Raw genomic sequence first — 18,338 nt, forward strand, 5'->3', positions numbered from 1 at the left:
GCAGGCATCTGTTAATGAACACCTGCAGCGCTCGGCAAGGTCGTTGAGCTTACTCTGCATATCAGAGCGCCGTTGCGCGAGGAGTGCAACATCATCCGCCAATTCATAGTCATTTAGGTGCTCCATGGTTATAGGCTGCCATAACAGCCCACGGCTTGGTTCACGGTCAATCGCATCTACCAGAATCTCGTCGATTACGATGAGGAACAGTAACGGTGATAGAATACATCCTTGCCTCACACCAGCTACGACCCGGTTAGGGTCGGACAGGACCCCATTGTGCAGCACTCTACACGAAAAGGCATCGTACTGTGCTTCGATGAGGCCGATGATTTTCTCAGGAACTCCCTTGCGTCTCAGGGCGCCCCACATATTCTCGTGATTGAGACGGTCGAAAGCTTTTTCGTAGTCAACGAATACCAAGTAAAGGGACTCTTGGAATTCGTTGACCTGCTCCAGAATGATGCGGAGCGTGACAATATGGTCCACACAGGATCTTCCGGCACGAAATCCGGCTTGCTGCCGCCGGAGAGTCGCATCGATCTTCTCCTGAATCCGGGCTAGGATAATCTTGCACAGAACTTTGAGAACGGTACACAGCAACATAATGCCTCGCCAGTTATCACATACAGTCAGGTCACCCTTTTTGGGCACCTTCACTAAGATACCTTGCATCCAGTCGACCGGGAAAGTTGCGGTGTCCCAGATATTACGAAAGAAACGTTCCAGTAGTTGAGCGGACGTCATGGGGTCAGCTTTGAGCATCTCGGCTGACATGCGGTCGACTCCTGGGGTTTTATTCGATTTCATGCTTTGGATGGCTGTTTGAATCTCTAGCAGTGATGGAGCTTCGGTATTGACGCGTGTTATACGTCGGATCCTAGGCAGATCATGCCGAGGTGGTGATGGCCTGGCTGGCACTTGAAAAAGTGGTTCGAAGTGCCCGAACCAGCGTTTCAGCTGGTCACTTGGGTTGGTCAAAAACTGATCATTCGCGTGTTTCACAGGCATCGTTGCATTCATCTTCGCCCAGCTTAAGCGTTGTGAGATATCGTAGAGGAGACGAATTTCCCCGGTTGCGGCGGCTCTCTCTCCTTCGTCGGTCCCGTCGACATGAGCGTTTTACTTCCTTCTCAAGAGCCGCGTATCGTTGACGGGCTAAGACTTTGGCTCATCTGGTTTTCGATCGCTCTATCGCGGCTTTGGCTTCTCTTCGCTCCTCTATCTATCTCCAGGTCTCATCGGTGATCCATTGTTTTTTATGGGTGCGTAGTTCGCCCAGATTGTTCTCGCTGGTGGCGATGAAGGCATTCTTGATGGCGGTCCATTGGTCTTCCACGCTGCTACCTTCCGGAATATCTGCAGCACGTGTCTCCAGTTTTTCAACGAAGGACCGTTTCACCATGGCATCTTCCAGTCGGCGTGTGTTGAATCGTCGTCCAACTTTTTCCTCCTGCCGACGAATCCGCGTAATGCGCAGGCGTATTTCGCCGATGAGGAGGTGATGATCAGACGCGATATCGGCACTACGTTTATTCCGTACATCAAGAAGGCTCCGTTTCCATTTTCGGCTGATGCAGATGTGGTCGATTTGATTTTCTGTAAAGTCGTCACGGGAGACCCACGTGACCTTGTGAACCGGTCGATGAGGGAAGAGCTATCCCCCGATCACCATGTCGTTATTACCACAAAATTCTGCGAACAGCTCTCCATTTTCGCTCATTTCTAGACCAACATTTGAAAAGGGCGTAACAGCGAAAATTTATTTATTCTGATTCTTCGCCCACATATCCAGTATTTTGCAATCGCTAATGGCGTCCAAGTGAGTGCCCTTTTGACATTCAAGAGGTAGAAAATATTTACATATTTTAATCAACGTAGGCTTCGCTTTATAGAAACATGTTGGCACTCACTTGCTCTGTTTTGAATCTATAGTTTTGCTTTCCAAAAGTCAAAAAACCTCATTGATTTGTTTTCATTTATGTATTATTCATAGCTGAAGAATTCGTAAGCCACAAGCAATTTAGGGATAAACCATTTGAGAAACAACTCTTTTGCCATCTATTGCTATTGATGCCAAAATACTCCATATTCCTATATTAATAAGTGTCTTTGTATGTACTCACAGTTTCAGATGAGTGGGATCGCAAGTAGAGGTAGAGCCAGCAATAAACTTTGTAGAGTCAATATTACTAGGTGCGCAAAAATGTTAAATGTTGTTTCTTTTGCGTATTTCTCAAAAATGGGTTGCAAAGAAAACTTCAATTGTTATCCAAACTTCCTGCTTCAAGCTACGAATAAATCAGGCTATCAAAATTTGTCGGCTCAATATGGAACCTAAATATCAACATAATTGTATCAGTAGATAGTAAGTGTCATCTTCTATATAATAAAAATGAAATGGCCTGTGTTCGTATCCGCATAACTCGAAAACGGCTGAATGGATTTTCCTCATTCCTTCAACTGATATGTTCGTTATCATTTCCGACGGGTTTATATGGTACTTCCTTATGCGAAAATCATGGGTAAGGTTGAGTAAATTGTGATAAACTAAAATTAATATTCGTATGGATATTTCTCATGGGCAGTTCACAACCCGCATTTTCGCCTACTATGCAGGACAACGTCTGCCGGGTAAACTAGTATTCCATAATCTTACTAGCTCAAGTTTCAAGCTTTTTAGATGCTTTTTCTGCCTCTTAAAGATAAATATTCGTTGTACTAGGTTTTGTATATGTGGTAACTTGTTTACGAAATATTTATGCATGTATTCAGAGCCGAGTTCGCGAGACATTGAAACGTTGGCAGAGACTCAGATGTACTAGATGGACTTAACAAATAGTTCTAAACACCTACCTGGGCGTTCTTGCTGAACACTGGAAACCGCTAAAAATCTTATACCCCTCAAACTCTTTCAGGTTTTTGGTGTCCCGTCGCGAGTCATATAAATCAAAAAGCATAAAAACGATTTATTCGTCGGAGCTCAACAGTAGACAGCGTAAGTTTTCTGTCCAACTTCTTTTATAGAAACACGTACATATTCCAGAGCGATTCGAATAAATGTTGAATATTTTGCGTTGCGGTATCCAATGTTTTCTGTTGGATTCACGACTGCTACATTCCTCTGCAACTGTGAGACAAATCATACCTATCAATAAATAGTGCATATGGTTTTTGTGTTCTTCAGCTAGAAAATAAAAATACATATTAAAAATGGGGCAGAATTGTAGAAAATAATAAACAAATCCAGGAAGGAAGTGCTTTTGACTTTTAAGAAACTAAATTAGGAAAAAAAAAATGGCTGTTACGCCCTTTTCAAATGTTGATCTAGATTTCTCCGAGACCATGGCGTCCCATAATGTGCTCAGTGAGTTGTCGGATCCGATCTTCGCATTGAAGTCGCCCAAACAGATCTTGATATCACCCTTCGGAATTCTATCTACGACGGCATTGAGTTGACTGTAGAATTTCTCTTTGTCTTCCAGATCGGCAGCATCGGTTGGCGCATAACATTGGATTATAGTAAGGTTCATTCCTCATTGACTAAAATGGTCATTTGGCCAAATAGGACATTTGGCCGAAAAGGAAATTTGGGCCAATAAGACATTTGGTAGAATAAGACATTTGGCAGAATAGGCCATTTGTAAAGTGAGAAATAAGGAGTAAGAAGAGAGAAGTCTCAAATCTCATTCCTCATTTCTCAATTCTCACTGTAAAAAAGGGGAACGCGAAGTGATTAGTGAGACGTCTCCCTACTCACTTTTTACAGTAACAAGTGTTAAATGAGGAGTGAGAAGTGAGACATCTCACTCCTTGGGGCCTCGTCTTGGGAAAGGACGCAGTTTCTAGTCTAGTGCCCGGCTTATACACAAATGAACAAAAGCATTCGTATGAATTAATACAGATTTCTGTGAAAACATGACGAATACTTATGTCCATTAGGGAACATATAGGCCTAGGTTCAAGCGCCATTACTCGCTCTCTGGAATTTTTCTGGAATAAATCAAAAGCGATGAAAAACAAGCGAAAACTTAAAGGCCGATAAAAATAGAACACATTTACAGGGTGTCTACTCTCTGGAAAAACCTGGAAAACCGGGAATACTCAGGAGATTTTGTTCAACATGGGAAAACCAGGAATCCTCAGGGAAATTTCAGTGAAATCAGGGAATTATTTTGGAACTGCAAATTTCAATTTTGTTGTAGTTATTTAAACTTAGATAAGACATTCCTATGATATTAGCTGCCAATGCACAAGATTCTATATTTTTTGTCAATGTCAACAATTACAATCTGCAACATAGTTCAGTGCCCAAAGCATGACGTGAAAATTGTTATCGGAGACGCTAATGCTCAGGTCTGTACACTGCAGTGAAACTAAACTATCCAAAATCGAGTGTGAAAGCACTCAAAATTAAGTATTTTACTAATACTCCCTCTTTGGATAGTTTTTTGTTCCCATTGATGGGTGATATTAACTTTGTTTTGAAGTTTAGTCCAATAACTCACGCCTGAGTTATTTTGGTTTATACGTAAATATCCAAAATAAAGTGTTGGGACTTCACTTAGTTTCGGTTGAAAACTCACTTGACGCCATTTTAATTGATCCTTGTCTCCACCCGGGAATTGAATTTGTTAATTAATTAATCATTTGATTGCAGGTAAGTTTCAATTGATTAATTATGAATAAAAGCGTTTTTTATAAATTTACTATGGAGCATTTCAGGATTACTGATGGATAAAAACTCTCGGAATGACAAATTGAATCAACGATTTTTCAGCGCCGCTCCTGTCCCACACCACTGCAAAGCAGAACATTCTTTCAGGTGGAAGCTATTATTGTGCGGCAGTAATGCTTCGATAACTAGGATAGTGTCCCTGATGCAGGTCATTTGTGCTTTATTTATTGCGATCATTCATGCTTGTTGCATTCCGGAAGCAAATTGATATCCATATAATGACAACAATTATTGATATTTATATATGTAATTACGCTGAATATGTAATAATAAACAAAACATGAGGGTGGGCAGTTTTTTAAAGTCCCTATAGAAATTATAGTGCTTGAAATTTTATTTAAACGTAAATCACAATAGGGTAACGGTACCAATAGTGAAGGTATTAGTAGATCCACAAAAGAAAATATTTTTTAAAAATTGATAATTGTGAGAAATTTAAAGCTTTAATATCTTATTCGATAGAAAAACTAATAAATTTGCTAACAAGAATGATAAATGATGAGATAAATGTCATTTAACATCAACAATTACCAAATATTTCTTGCACCACTATGGGTACACTGTTCCTTTAGTGGCGGTAAAAATTAATTTTGGTTCCCATAGTGGTGCTATCCATTGGTTTCTTATGAGACTCGCCACTATTGGTACAGTTGCACCACTATAGGTGCAAGGGAGTCAATTTTGTTAAGAAAAATCATTGTTTTCAATCATGGGCGTAGCCAGGATTTCGAGAAGGGGGGGGGGACCAACTTTTTTGGTCTTCAAAATCGTAGTTTTATAAAAACACATGAATATTAACACATGAAACCAAATCCAAACCAAATCGAAACAATAATGATTAAAACAATAATGGATTTAAAAATGCGTGATTTATTGCTCATCAGATATTTTTAAATAAAGTGAAAAAAATATTAACGAACTTAGTATTCAGAAAGAATATTAAATCGGCTATAACAATTATTATAAAAATCCTGCATTCTTCCATAAGTTTAAGAAAACTAGAACCATACATCTGACTTTCTAAACAAATCCTCTTTGAAATAATATTTATTATAAAATAGGCAGAAAAATCAATCCGAAAAATCAATCAATCAATGGCATTCTATCCGAATTTCTATCAGGGATTCTTTAGGAATGCCTCCAGCAACTTCTTCGGCAATGTCTTCAGGAATTCCACCATAAATTTTGCCAGGAATTGATCCGAAATTCCACCATTATTTACTCCAAGAAAATCTTCACGAACTTCTTTATAAGTTCTGCAGAATTCCCTGCAATAATTCAAATAATTTCGTGCTGTTTTCTATAATTTTTAAGAATAAGAATATTCCGTGGACATTCCGCAGAAAACATTCCTAAGAATTTCACGAAAAATCTTCGAATTTCTTGTGTGAATTCCATAAAATTTTCCGTGAATTGTTTCGAATAATTTCTTGTGAATTTCTCCAGGAATTCCACCGGAAATTTATACAGAAATTATACCGAAAATGAAATCAACAATGGAATTTTCCGAGGAGTTCCTAGATTAATTCGAAATTCCTTCCTCCTGGAATTCTTCCAGGAGTTCCACCGGCATTTCCACCAAGAATTTCTCTAGGATTTCCTTCGAGAATTATTCCGGTAGTTCTATCGGCAGTTCCTCTGAAAATTCTTCCGGGAATCTCGGCAGAATTGGAATTTATTTAGGCTTCTTCAGGAATTGATATAGATTTTCCACCAGAAGCTCCTCCGAGAATTTCTCTGCGAGCTCCTCAGGGAATTCTCCGGGAGGTCCTCTGATGATGAGGATGGTCCAGCTACAATCCCCAACACAGGTTTTAGGTAGACGAGATTTGTCTAGAGAATGAATTCTCTTGTTTCCGAGAATGCTTCTGGTAGTTTCCCCGGGGTTCCTTTGAAAATTCTCCCGGGAGTTTCTTCAGAAATTCTTCCAGAAAATTCCTTCGAGAGTTCCTCCGGGAATTCCACCAGCAATTCATCCGGGAGTTTCTCCGGAAATTCCTCCGGGAGTTCCACCAGAAGCTATTCCAGGAAATTATTCAGGCTTTTTCAGGAAATCATTTAGGCTTTCTTCAGAAATTAAGCTGGAAATTCCTCCCGAAGTTCTTCCGATAGTTTCTCTGGGAGCTCATCCAGGAGGTCCTCTAGGAATTCTTCTAGGAGTTCCTCCTGAAATTCCTCCGGGAGTTCTTACGGGAGATCTTACGGGAGCTCCTCCGGCAGTTCCTTCGGGAATTCCTCCGGGAGATCCACCAGCAGTTTCTACGAGAATCCTTCCGGGAGTTTCACCTGCAGTTTCTCCGGCTGAAAAGGAACTCCCGGAGGAACTCCCAGAGTAATTTCCGGAGGAACTCCCGGGGGATTTTCTATAGGAATTTCCGGAGAAATTATCAGAGGAATTCTCGGAGGAACTGCCGGTGGAACTTTTGGAGGAATTTATTGAAGAACTACAGGAAGAATTTCCTTAGGAAATCCAGGAGGAACTCTCTTAAGAACTCTAGGATGAACTCCCAAAGGAACTTCCGTAAGAATTCCAGAAGGAACTCCTGGAAGAATTCTTAAAAGAACCTCCCGGAGGAATTCTCGTAAGAACTCCCAGAGAAATTCTCCGAGGAACTTCTGGAGGAATTTGTAGATAAATGTCTAAAGAAATGCTAAATGAATTCCTGGAAGAAAGCCTGATTGAATTCCCGAAGGAACTACTGGTGGAATTTCAGAGGAACATCCGGTGGAATACCCTAGAGGAAGAGAAAAAATATTTCTGAAGGAACTTCCAAAATCCCATTTCCCGTGAAATTCCTGCTAAATATCGTCCAGGAATTCCCTGTATTACCGGAGAATTTCTTGGAAAAACTGGAAGAACTCCCGGAGGAACTCCCACAAGCACTTCCGGAAGAATTCCCACATGGAAGTCCTGAAATAATTCTTAGAGATCTTAGAGAAAATATCTGAAGGAATTCCCAGAAAAATACCAGGAGGAATTAATGCAGAAATTCCCAGATGAAATCCTGAAAGTATTCCCAGATTAATTGCTGAAGAAAATCTCTGCGAATTGTTCCGAAGAAATTTCTGGAAGAACGCTTGGCAGATACCTAGTAAAATCCGAGTGAAGTCCGGAAGAAATTCTAGTACACTTCCGCGGAAAATCTCCCGGAGAAATTCCTTAAGGAATTCATGGAGAAGTACCTGAAGAAACTCCCGAAAAAATACCTGTAAGAATTTCTAGGGAAATACTTGTACGAATTCCAGGAGAAATTCATGAAGATATTTCTAGAGGATTTCTTGAAGGATATTCTGAAGTAATTGCCAAAAGAATTCCAGATTGGAATGCTAGATGATTTCGCTATTGAATGTTTGGAGGTATTCCCGGAAAATTTCCTGGAAGAAATCCCGTAGGAATTAAAGGAAGAGTTCCGAGAGGAATGCCCCGAGAAGTTCCTAGAAGAATTTCCGAAGGAATTTCTTATAGATTTACAAGTGAAATTATGTAAATTATGGAGCTAAATCGGAGGATTTCCGTCAGAAATTTTTGAAGAAACTTCTGGTAGAATTTTGGGAAGAAATTCCGTATGTATTGTTGCGGGAGCTATTGGCTGGTGGCTTCGAACCGATGCTTACAGCAAATAAAATACATAATTGTAATTTATTAGCTAAAAAGCTGAATTAATATATATATATATTGATAGTTATTTACATAATTAGAAATAATGTTTAACTCACAATTTCGGTGATTTGTCTGAAGCCGATTACCTCCTTGCCAACAGAACCTCCACACTCACTAAACAAGAGGTTTTGTTGTTATTCCATACACATCTAAGTTGTTTGATTTATAGCTAGAGGTCAGTATTATGCAATGAGGTGCGAAATGTAACATGTATTCTTGACGGAACTCTCGAATGCATGCCTGAAGGAAATGCCGGATTCTTCCTGAAGAGAGAATAGCCGAAGAAATATCTAGAAGTAAATCTTGGAGAGCAGAAAGGATATCTTCAAGGAATTTCCTCGTGAATTTCCTAGAGAAATTTAGTGTGGGGTTTCTAGATAAGGAGGAATTACAATTACATGAGAAGGATTTCAAACGATTTTCAGAGGAATTTGTGGATGACTTTCCGGAGGAATTCAGAAGTTCCCAGGGGAGCTTCTAGAGGGATTTCAAGGAGAATTTTTGAGCCCGAAATGTTTCGAGTTGTTTTGAACTTTCATATAGGTATTATGGATCCTGGATGCCCTAATAAGTTTTGGGAATTTTTTGAATTTCAACCACCTATTTCTGTATATGATTGGATCGTAAAGTGCACATGTTTGAGTACCCGTTCAATCGTTCAGTACCCGTTCAATCGTTCCACAATTTAGGGGGGGCGACGGCCCCCCCTGCCCCCCTTGGCTACGCCCATGTTTTCAATAGTTTTTCAAGCGAAATCTTAAGATAAGTTGCATTTAACAAGATATTTAAAGCACGACGCATCAACTGAAATCATCGTTAACTATATAACGGTAGTCAACAATATTCTCCGTTCAAGTAATGTTACCGCTAGGTAGAAATAAGAGTTTTTCGATTATAATCATGAAAATGTATTTTGTGGAAGAAAGAGAGAGATAGTCATAAATGACGCTAGTTTCGTTTCAAATATTGACTTCGTAGACTTCTTTACGTAGTAAATTCAACATTCATACAAATAACCTAGTGTATTTTGACTACTAGGTCATAATGATGCTAGTAGAGCTGTCTTGATCAACTTCACCCCAAACCAGATTACTCAAAAAATGTGTGATAATTTAATTTATTTTAATAAATGCGAACGCATTTCAGAAAACTAAAGTTGTTGATTATTGCAACGTATAGCAGTACATGTTTTGAAAATATTTGTTTCGATTTAAAATGTAAACACACATTGTTATTGCATGTTTTGTCTTAAAAATGATCATCTTCCCCCCAGTTGTCGGTACTGTAGAGAATAGTATATAGTAGAATTTCAAATATTCCTTTAATCTAATACTCAATCAACAAATAAAAACTGTGTCATAGTGTACAATATACATTTATTTTAAAAATGTTACGCAATATATTAGAGTTGAAATTCATTTAATTTGTTGGGCAATTTTTAAGAGTGTTTATGGCTGGAGAGACAATCCGTGGATAGTAATGATCAGTTTTGTGACGAACGTTGTTGACAGCAGATGTGAAAAATGTTGGAAAAGAAAAAATTGGAAAAAAAAATTGAAAAAAATAGAGTTAAGTTCAAATTGAATTTTGTGTTTTGTTGTGCTTGGCCTATACAAAAAAAAAAGAGAGAAAATCCGACAATGGCCAGGTCGGTAGTGAAACCATTGACGAATACATAGACCGAAATGTCCGGTACAAAACCATCAGAAAATCGGGCACCATGTCTTCTTCTTCATTTTGAAGAAAATACCCCTCGTGGGTGACGAATTACATAAATATTTTACGAACGCTGACTTACCCCCTCTTGACGTTTTGACAGTTTGTTTGTTATTCTCCCTCACCTTGTGACGTCGTTTCGGTTCGTTTGTTGTTTGTTCGTTTCGTTACTCAGTTGGAGCGTGAGTTCGACCGTTTTGGTGCCATCAAAAAGAATGAATATAACAAAGGGAACACCCAGGCCTACATTCTGTACGATTCTATTGATGCTGCTACGGCTGCTGTGAAGGAAATGCGTGGATTCCCGTTAGGGGCACCGGATCGTCGTATTCGTATCGATTTTGCTGATAACGGAACAGCACCATCGTTCTCGAAGAACAGTGGAGGTTTTGAGGAAGGCGGTGAGTATCGTCGCGGCCCCGACTACGAATATCCGGAAGGCGGTGCATCATACGAGGAAAATTCATCGTACGGCTATGAGGGAAAACCGTTCCGCGGCCGTGGAGGATTCCGCGGACGTGGTGGTTTCCGTGGCGGTTTTCATCGTGAGGGCCCACCGCACCACGGGGACAATGATGAATGGCGTCGATCAGGAGCCGATGGCGAATATGATTCACGCCGTCGTTCTGGATCACGTGAACCAGGAATCGATAGATTTCGTTCCCGTTCACCGAGGCGACGCAGTCTTGTAGGAATGGCATGTTATTGAATGCAAGAACGTTACCAGAAGTGGCACGGAAATCTACCACAGTCTGTCAAGGGGCGCTGATTTTGCAGATTTCTCTATTCCCCGCCAAGTTGCACCTAACGGACGGAGACAACGGAATAGTGGACAGCCTGATGAAGGACGTGGAAGGTAAACACCACCTTCGTGATAAGAAAATTATTTTGAGCTTTTTAGTGGAATGTCTTCACTTGTCCTAAGACGAGTTTATACCATCCCATTGAATTCCACCACTTAATTAATTAAGTGGTGGAATTCAATGGGATGGTATAAACTCGTCTTAGGACAAGTGACCACCTTCGTATTACTCAGCGACTACGCCTCGATCAACCCAAGTTGGAAGATGTGCAGAAGCGCATATCGACGTCATCGTCGCACGCAATCTTCCTCGGCCTGCCGGGATCGACGTCATCGGTAGCATCGTCGGATGATGCCAGCGTTCAGACGCGTCCACTGCGTTATCTCGTGTCCTACCTGAAGCAGAAAGAAGCGGCCGGCGTTATATCCTTACTCAATAAAGAAACGGAAGCAACTGGTGTGCTCTACTCATTCCCGTCATGCGATTTTTCGACAGAATTGTTGAAACGAACATGTCACAATCTCACTGAAGGAAGACCATCTGGTAATCGTGGTGGTCCGAGGAGGAACAATCCTCTGAAGTGCCTTCTTTCTGGTATTGCAGCAACTACCTAGTCCATATTGGCACAGCATACAACATGGCTGGTCTAAAAATTTATTTGTAAATCAAAAGTTTGTTCTTATGACAAAGTTTTGATTTTCTGTTTATAAGTGGCCACTTAATATATTTGTTACATTTGGCTTGAAGGCCTACAATGTGATTTTTAAAAGTTAATTTTTGATCTAGCAGAAGTCCTAAATATTTAGAATTCTGATAGTTTACCTGCAGTGAGCGATCTGATAAATAATTTTGGATCAGTTTAATAGCTGGTTGGTTGTTTGCTCATTGTTTGTTGATTGCTTCATTGTTTGTTGGTTGATTGGTTGGTAGAATGTTTAATTGGTTGGTTGCTGCTTGATTTGTTAGTTGGTAGAACTGTTGAATGGTTGGTTGCTTCACAGTTGGTTGGTTGCTTGATTGGTTGGTTATTTGGTTGATTGGTTGTTTGACTGGTTGATTGATTGGTTGGTCGGCTGGTTAGTTGATTAGTTGTTTTGTTGGTTGCTTGAATGGCTGATTGTTGGGTTGCTTGATTGGTTGATTGGTAGCTTGCTGGAATGGTTGATTAGTTAATTATTCAGTTGATTGATTGCTTGATTGGTTGGTTGATTAGTTGATTGCTTAATTAGTTAGTTGGTTGATTGTTGGTCGGTTGCTTGATGGGTTGATTAGTTGTTTTGTTGATTGCTTGATTGGTAAATTAGTTGGTTGGTTGCTTGATTTGTTAGTTGGTAGAATGATTGATTGATTGGTTGGTTGCTGCTTGATTTGTTAGTTGGTAGAACTGTTGAATGATTGATAGTTGGTTGGTTGCCTGACTGGTTGATTGATTGTTGGTCGGCTGGTTAGTTGATTAGTTGTTTTGTTATTTGGTTGATTGGTTGGTTATTTGATTGATAGGTTGCTTGACTGGTTGGTTGATTGGTTACTTGATTAGTTGGTCGGCTGGTTAGTTGATTAGTTGTTTTGTTGGTTGCTTGGATGGCTAATTGGTTGGTTGCTTGATTGATTGATTAGTTGGTTGGTTGCTTGATTATTGGTTGGTTGGTTGATTGGTAGCATGCTTGAATGGATGGTCGTTTGATTGATTAGTAATTTGGTTTATGGGTTGCTGCTCGATTTGTTAGTTTGTAGAATGGTTGGTTGCTTAATTGGTTGATTCGCTGGTTGGTTGCTTGATTGCTTGGTTGATTGGTAGCTTGCATTAATTGTTGGTTGCTTGATTGTTGGTTGGTTGCTTAACTGGTTGATTGGTTGGTTGCTTGATTGGTTAGTCGGCTGGTTAGTTGATTAATTGTTTTGTTGGTTGCTTGGTTGATTGGTTAATAAGTTGATTGGTAGCTTGCTTGAATGGTTGGTTGTTTGATTAGCTAGTTGATTGATTCGTTGGTTATTTGATTAGTTGGTTGCTGCTTGATTTGTTAGTTGGAAGAATGGTTGATTGGTTGGTTTCTTTTTTGTTTATTGATTACTTGATTGGTTGGTAATTTGGTTGATTGGTTGCTTGACTGATTGATTGATTGGTTGGTCGGCTCGTTAGTTTATATGTTGTTTTGTTGGTTGCTTGAATGGTTGATTAGTTGGTTGGTTGAATGATTGCTTGGTTGATTGGTAGCTTGCTTGAATGGTGGGTTGCTTGATTGCTTGGTTGATTTGTAGTTTGCTTGAATGGTTGGTTATTTGATTGATTGCTGCTTGATTTGTTAGATGGTAGAATAATTGATTGGTTGGTTGATTGCTTGCTTGATTGGTTGGTCAGCTGGTTAGTTGACATGTTGTTTTGTTGGTTGCTTGTTTGGTTGATTAGTCGATTCGTTGCTTGATTGATTGGTAGCTTACTTGAATGGCTGATTGCTGGATTAGTTGGTTGGTTAGTTGGTTGATGGGTTGCTTTACCGTTTGATTGAATGGTTGGTCGGCTGGTTGGTTGATTAGTTGTTTTGTTGGTTTCTTGATTGGTTGATTAGTTGATTGATTGATTGATTAGTTGATTGATTGATTGATTAGTTGATTGGTTGAATGCTGCTTGATTTGTTAGTAGGTAGAATTGTTGATTAGTTAGTTCCTTGATAGTTGGTTGTTTGGTTGCTTCATTGTTTGTTGGTTGATTGATTGGTTATTTAGTTGAATGGTTGCATGATTGGTTGGTTGATTGATTGTTGGTTGGTAGAATGATTAATTGGTTGGTTGCTGCTTGACTTGTTAGTTGGTAGAACTGTAGAATGGTTGGTTGGTTGCTTGATTGGTTGTTTGACTGGTTGATTGATTGGTTGGTCGGCTGGTTAGTTGATTAGTTGTTTTGTTGGTTGCTTAAATGGCTGATTAGTTGGTTGCTTGATTGGTTGATTGGTGGCTTGCTTGATTGGTTGGTTGCTGGAATCGTTGACTAGTTAATTATTCAGTTGATTGGTTGCTTGATTGGTTGATTGATTAGTTGATTGGTTGATTAGTTGGTTGGTTGATTGTTGGTCGGTTGCTTGATGGGTTGATTAGTTGTTTTGTTGATTGCTTGATTGGTAGATTAGTTGATTGGTTGCCTGATTATTGGTTGGTTGCTTGATTTGTTAGTTGGTAGAATGATTGATTGATTGTTTGGTTGCTGCTTGATTTGTTAGTTGGTAGAACTGTTGAATGGTTTATAGTTGGTTGGTTGCTTAAGTGGTTGCTTCATTGTTGGTTGGTTGCTTGACTGGTTGATTGATTGTTGGTCGGCTGGTTAGTTGATTATTTGTTTTGTTGGTTTCTTGGTTTATTGGTTAATAAGTTGATTGCTAGGTTGCTTGATTGGTTAGTTATTTGGTTGATGGGTTGGTTGGTTGCTGCTTGATTTGTTAATTGGTAGAATGGTTGACTGGATGGTTGCTTCATTGTTGGTTGATTGATTGATTGGTTGGTAATTTGGTTGATTGGTTGCTTGACTGGTTGATTGTTTGGTTGCTTGATTGGCTGGTCGGCTGGTTATTGATATGTTGTTTTGTTCGTTGCTTCAATGGTTGCTTGGTTGGTTGATTAGTTGATTCGTTGCTTGATTGCTTGGTAGCTTGCTTGAATGGCTGATTGCTGGATTAGACAATCAAGCAACCAATCAACTAAATAAACAACCAAGCAACCAACAAACAATGAAGCAATCAACCAACCAATTAAGCAACCAGTCAACTATCAAGGAACCAACTAATCAACAGTTCTACACACCAAAATCATTAAAAGTTTTTCAGCAAAATGCTTTACTGAAGAATTATCAGCAATTTTGAAACTTACTGAAAATCAGTATACTTTTCTAGATTACTGATCGTTCAGCGTTTTTTTCGACGGGCACTGCTGTCAAACTTTAGGAAAAATTAGCCATTTTAGCTTAGTGATTTCTTTTCACAATTATTGTTTTATGTAATATTTGTCATTTTAATCCATGATGAAACCGGTAAGTAGGGGAAATGACGGCTTTGGCAGGTTTTGTTCTATTATTGGCAGGGGGTTTTTTTATGACTGACTAGGCTCAAATTTGGCCTAAACATTTTTTGCATATCAAAGAATATTGTGGCCAAATTTCATAAAATTTGCTCCACAAAACCTCCCTGCCAATAATAGAACAAAACCTGCCAAAGCCGTCATTTCCCCTACTTACCGGTTTCATCATGGATTAAAATGACAAATATTACAAAAAACAATAATTGTGAAAAGAAATCACCAAGCTAAAATGGCTAATTTTTCCTAAAGTTTGACAGCAGTGCCCGTCGAAAAAAACGCTGAACGATCAGTAATCTAGAAAAATCGGTACATATACTGATTTTCAGTAAGTTTCAAAATTGCTGATAATTTTTCAGTAAAGCATTTTGCTGAAATTTTTTTTATGATTTTGGTGTGTATCCAACCAATCAATCAATCAATCAACTAATCAACCAATCAGAAAACCAAAAAAAAACAACTAATCAACCAATTGATTGTTGGTTGGTTGCCAATACAACCAACCAATCAGGTTATTTGATTGATTGGTTGCTTGCCTGGTTGATTGATTGGTTGGTCGAGTTTAGGACTCTCCATTTAATTCCACCAATTATTTTGACATCTTTGCAGATACGTATTTCGACCACAACTGTGTGGTCGTATTCAGTGTCTCGTACTCGACTCGACTGTTTTGTTGCTTGCTTGATTAGTTCGTAGGTTGGATAATTGATTGGTTGATTGGTAAATTGCTTGATTGGTTGGTTGATTGATTGGTTGGTTATTTGGTTGATCGGTTGATTGGTTGCTGCTTGATTTGTTAGTTAGTAGAATGGTTGATTGGTTGGTTGGTTGCTTGATTGTTGATTGGTCTCAATCTTACCAACTAATCAGGTTATTTGGTTGATTGATTGACTGGTTGATTGATTAGTTGCTTGATTGGTTGGTCGGCTGGTTAGTTCATATGTTGTTTTGTTGGTTGCTTCAATTGTTGCTTGGTTGATGATTAGTTGGTTGGTTGCTTGATTGCTTGGTTGATTGGTAGCTTGCCTGAATGGCTGATTGCTGGATTAGTTGGTTGGTTGCTTAATTGGTTGGTTATTTGGTTGATTGTTTGCTTTACTGGTTGATTGAATGGTTGGTCGGCTGGTTAGTTGATTAGTTGTTTGTTGGTTGCTTGAATGGTTGATTGGTTGGTTGCTTATTTGGTTGATTAGCTTGTTGGTTGATTAGTTAGTTGGTTGATTGGTAGCTTGCTTAATTGGTTGGTTGCTGGATTAGTTGATTGATTGGTGGTTGGTTACTTATTTGGTTGATTGGTTGCTTTACTTGATTGATTGGTTGTGGTTATTTAGTTGATTGGTTGGTCGTTTCGTTAATTGGTAAGTTGTTTAGTTAATTGGTTAATTAGTTGGTTGGTTGCTTGATTGGTAGCTTACTTGATTGGTTGGTTGCTGCTTGATTTGTCAGTTGGAAGTATGGTTGATTGATTGGTTGCTTGATTGTTGGTTGGTTACTTCATTGTTTGTTGGTTGGTTGACTGGTTGATTGGTTGGTTGCTTGTTGGTTAGTAGGCTGGTTAGTTGATTAGTTGTTTTGTTGATTGCTTGGTTGATTGGTTAATAAGTTGATTGCTAGGTTGCTTGATTGGTTAGTTATTTGGTTGATGGGTTGGTTGGTTGCTGCTTGATTTGTTATTTGTTAGAATGATTGATTGGTTGGTTGCTTCATTGTTGGTTGATTGATTGATTGATTGGTAATTTGGTTAATTGGTTCCTTGACTGGTTGATTGTTTGGTTACTTGATTGGCTGAACGGCTAGTTAGTTGATATGTTGTTTTATTGGTTGCTTGGTTGGTTGATTAGTTGATTCGTTGCTTGATTGATTGGTAGCTTGCTTGAATGGCTGATTGCTGGATTAGCCAATCAAGCAACCAATCAACTAAATAACCAACCAAGCAACCAACAAACAATGAAGCAACCAATTAAGCAACCAGCCAACTATCAAGGAACCAACTAATCAACAGTTCTACCAACTAACAAATCAAGCAACAATCAACCAATCAGTCGACCAACCATTCAACCAACCGGTAAAGCAACCCATCAACCAAATAACCAACCAATTAAGCTACCAACCAACTAATCCAGCAATCAGCCATTCAAGCAAGCTACCAATCAATCAAGCAACGAATTAACTAATCAACCAACCAAGCAACCAACAAAACAACATATCAACTAACCAGCCAACCAGCCAATTAACCAGTCAAGCAATTAATCAACCAAATTACCAACCAATTAATAAATCAACCAACAATGAAGCAACCAACCAATCAATCATTCTACCAACTAACAAATCAAGCAGCAACCAACCAACCCATCAACCAAATAACTAACCAATCAATCAACTAACCAATCAAACAATCAACAAAACAACTAATCATCTAACCAGCCTACTAACCAACAAGCAACCAACCAATCAACCAGTCAAGCAACCAACCAACAATTAAGCAACCAACAATTCAAGCAAGCTACCAATCAACCAAGCAATCAAGCAACCAACCAGCCAATCAACCAATCAAGCAACCAACCAATAACCAATCAAACAACCAATCAACTAAATAACCAACCAATCCAGCAATCAATTATTAACCAATCAACCAAGCAGCCAACAAAACAACGAATCAACTAACCAGCCTACTAACCAATCAATCAACCTGCCAAGCAACCAACCAATCAACCATACTACCAAATAACAAATCAAGCTGCAATCAACCAAATAATCAATCAAGCAATCAAGCAACCAACCAACCAATCAAGCAAGCAACCAACCAATCAAGCAACTAACCAACTAATTAACCAAACAACTAAACAACTTATCAAATAACGAGACGACCAACCAATCAAGCAACCAATCAACTAAATAACCACAACCAATCAATCAAGTGAAGCAACCAATCAACCAAATAAGTAACCAACCATCAATCAATCAACTAATCCAGCAACCAATCAAGCAAGCTACCAATCAACCAACTAAGTAATCAACCAATCAACCAACAAGCTAATCAATCAAATAAGCAACCAACCAATCAACCATTCAAGCAACCAACAAAACAACTAACAAGCCGACCAACCAATCAATCAATCAGTCAAGCAACCAATGAACCAAATAACCTTCCAATCAATCAATTAAGCAACTAATCAACCAATTAAGCAAATAACCATTCAACCAACTAACAAATCAAGCAAGCAACCAACCAACCAGTCAACCAATCAAGCAACCGAATTACCAACCAATCAATCAACTAACAAATCAAGCAACCAACAAGCTAATCAACCAAATAAGCAACCAACCAATCAACTTTTTTTTTGCAACAATTTTGATT

The 18,338-nt window shown here is 39.1% G+C and overlaps 1 pseudogene; it reads left to right on the forward strand.

The window, feature by feature from the left end:
* Positions 1-3,358: 3,358 nt before the first annotated feature.
* Positions 3,359-11,497, forward strand: LOC134207286 (RNA-binding protein spenito-like; annotated as a pseudogene).
* The last annotated feature ends 6,841 nt before the right edge of the window (positions 11,498-18,338 follow it).

Source organism: Armigeres subalbatus, chromosome 1 (genome assembly GCF_024139115.2).
Source record: "Armigeres subalbatus isolate Guangzhou_Male chromosome 1, GZ_Asu_2, whole genome shotgun sequence".
NCBI lineage: Eukaryota > Metazoa > Arthropoda > Insecta > Diptera > Culicidae > Armigeres > Armigeres subalbatus.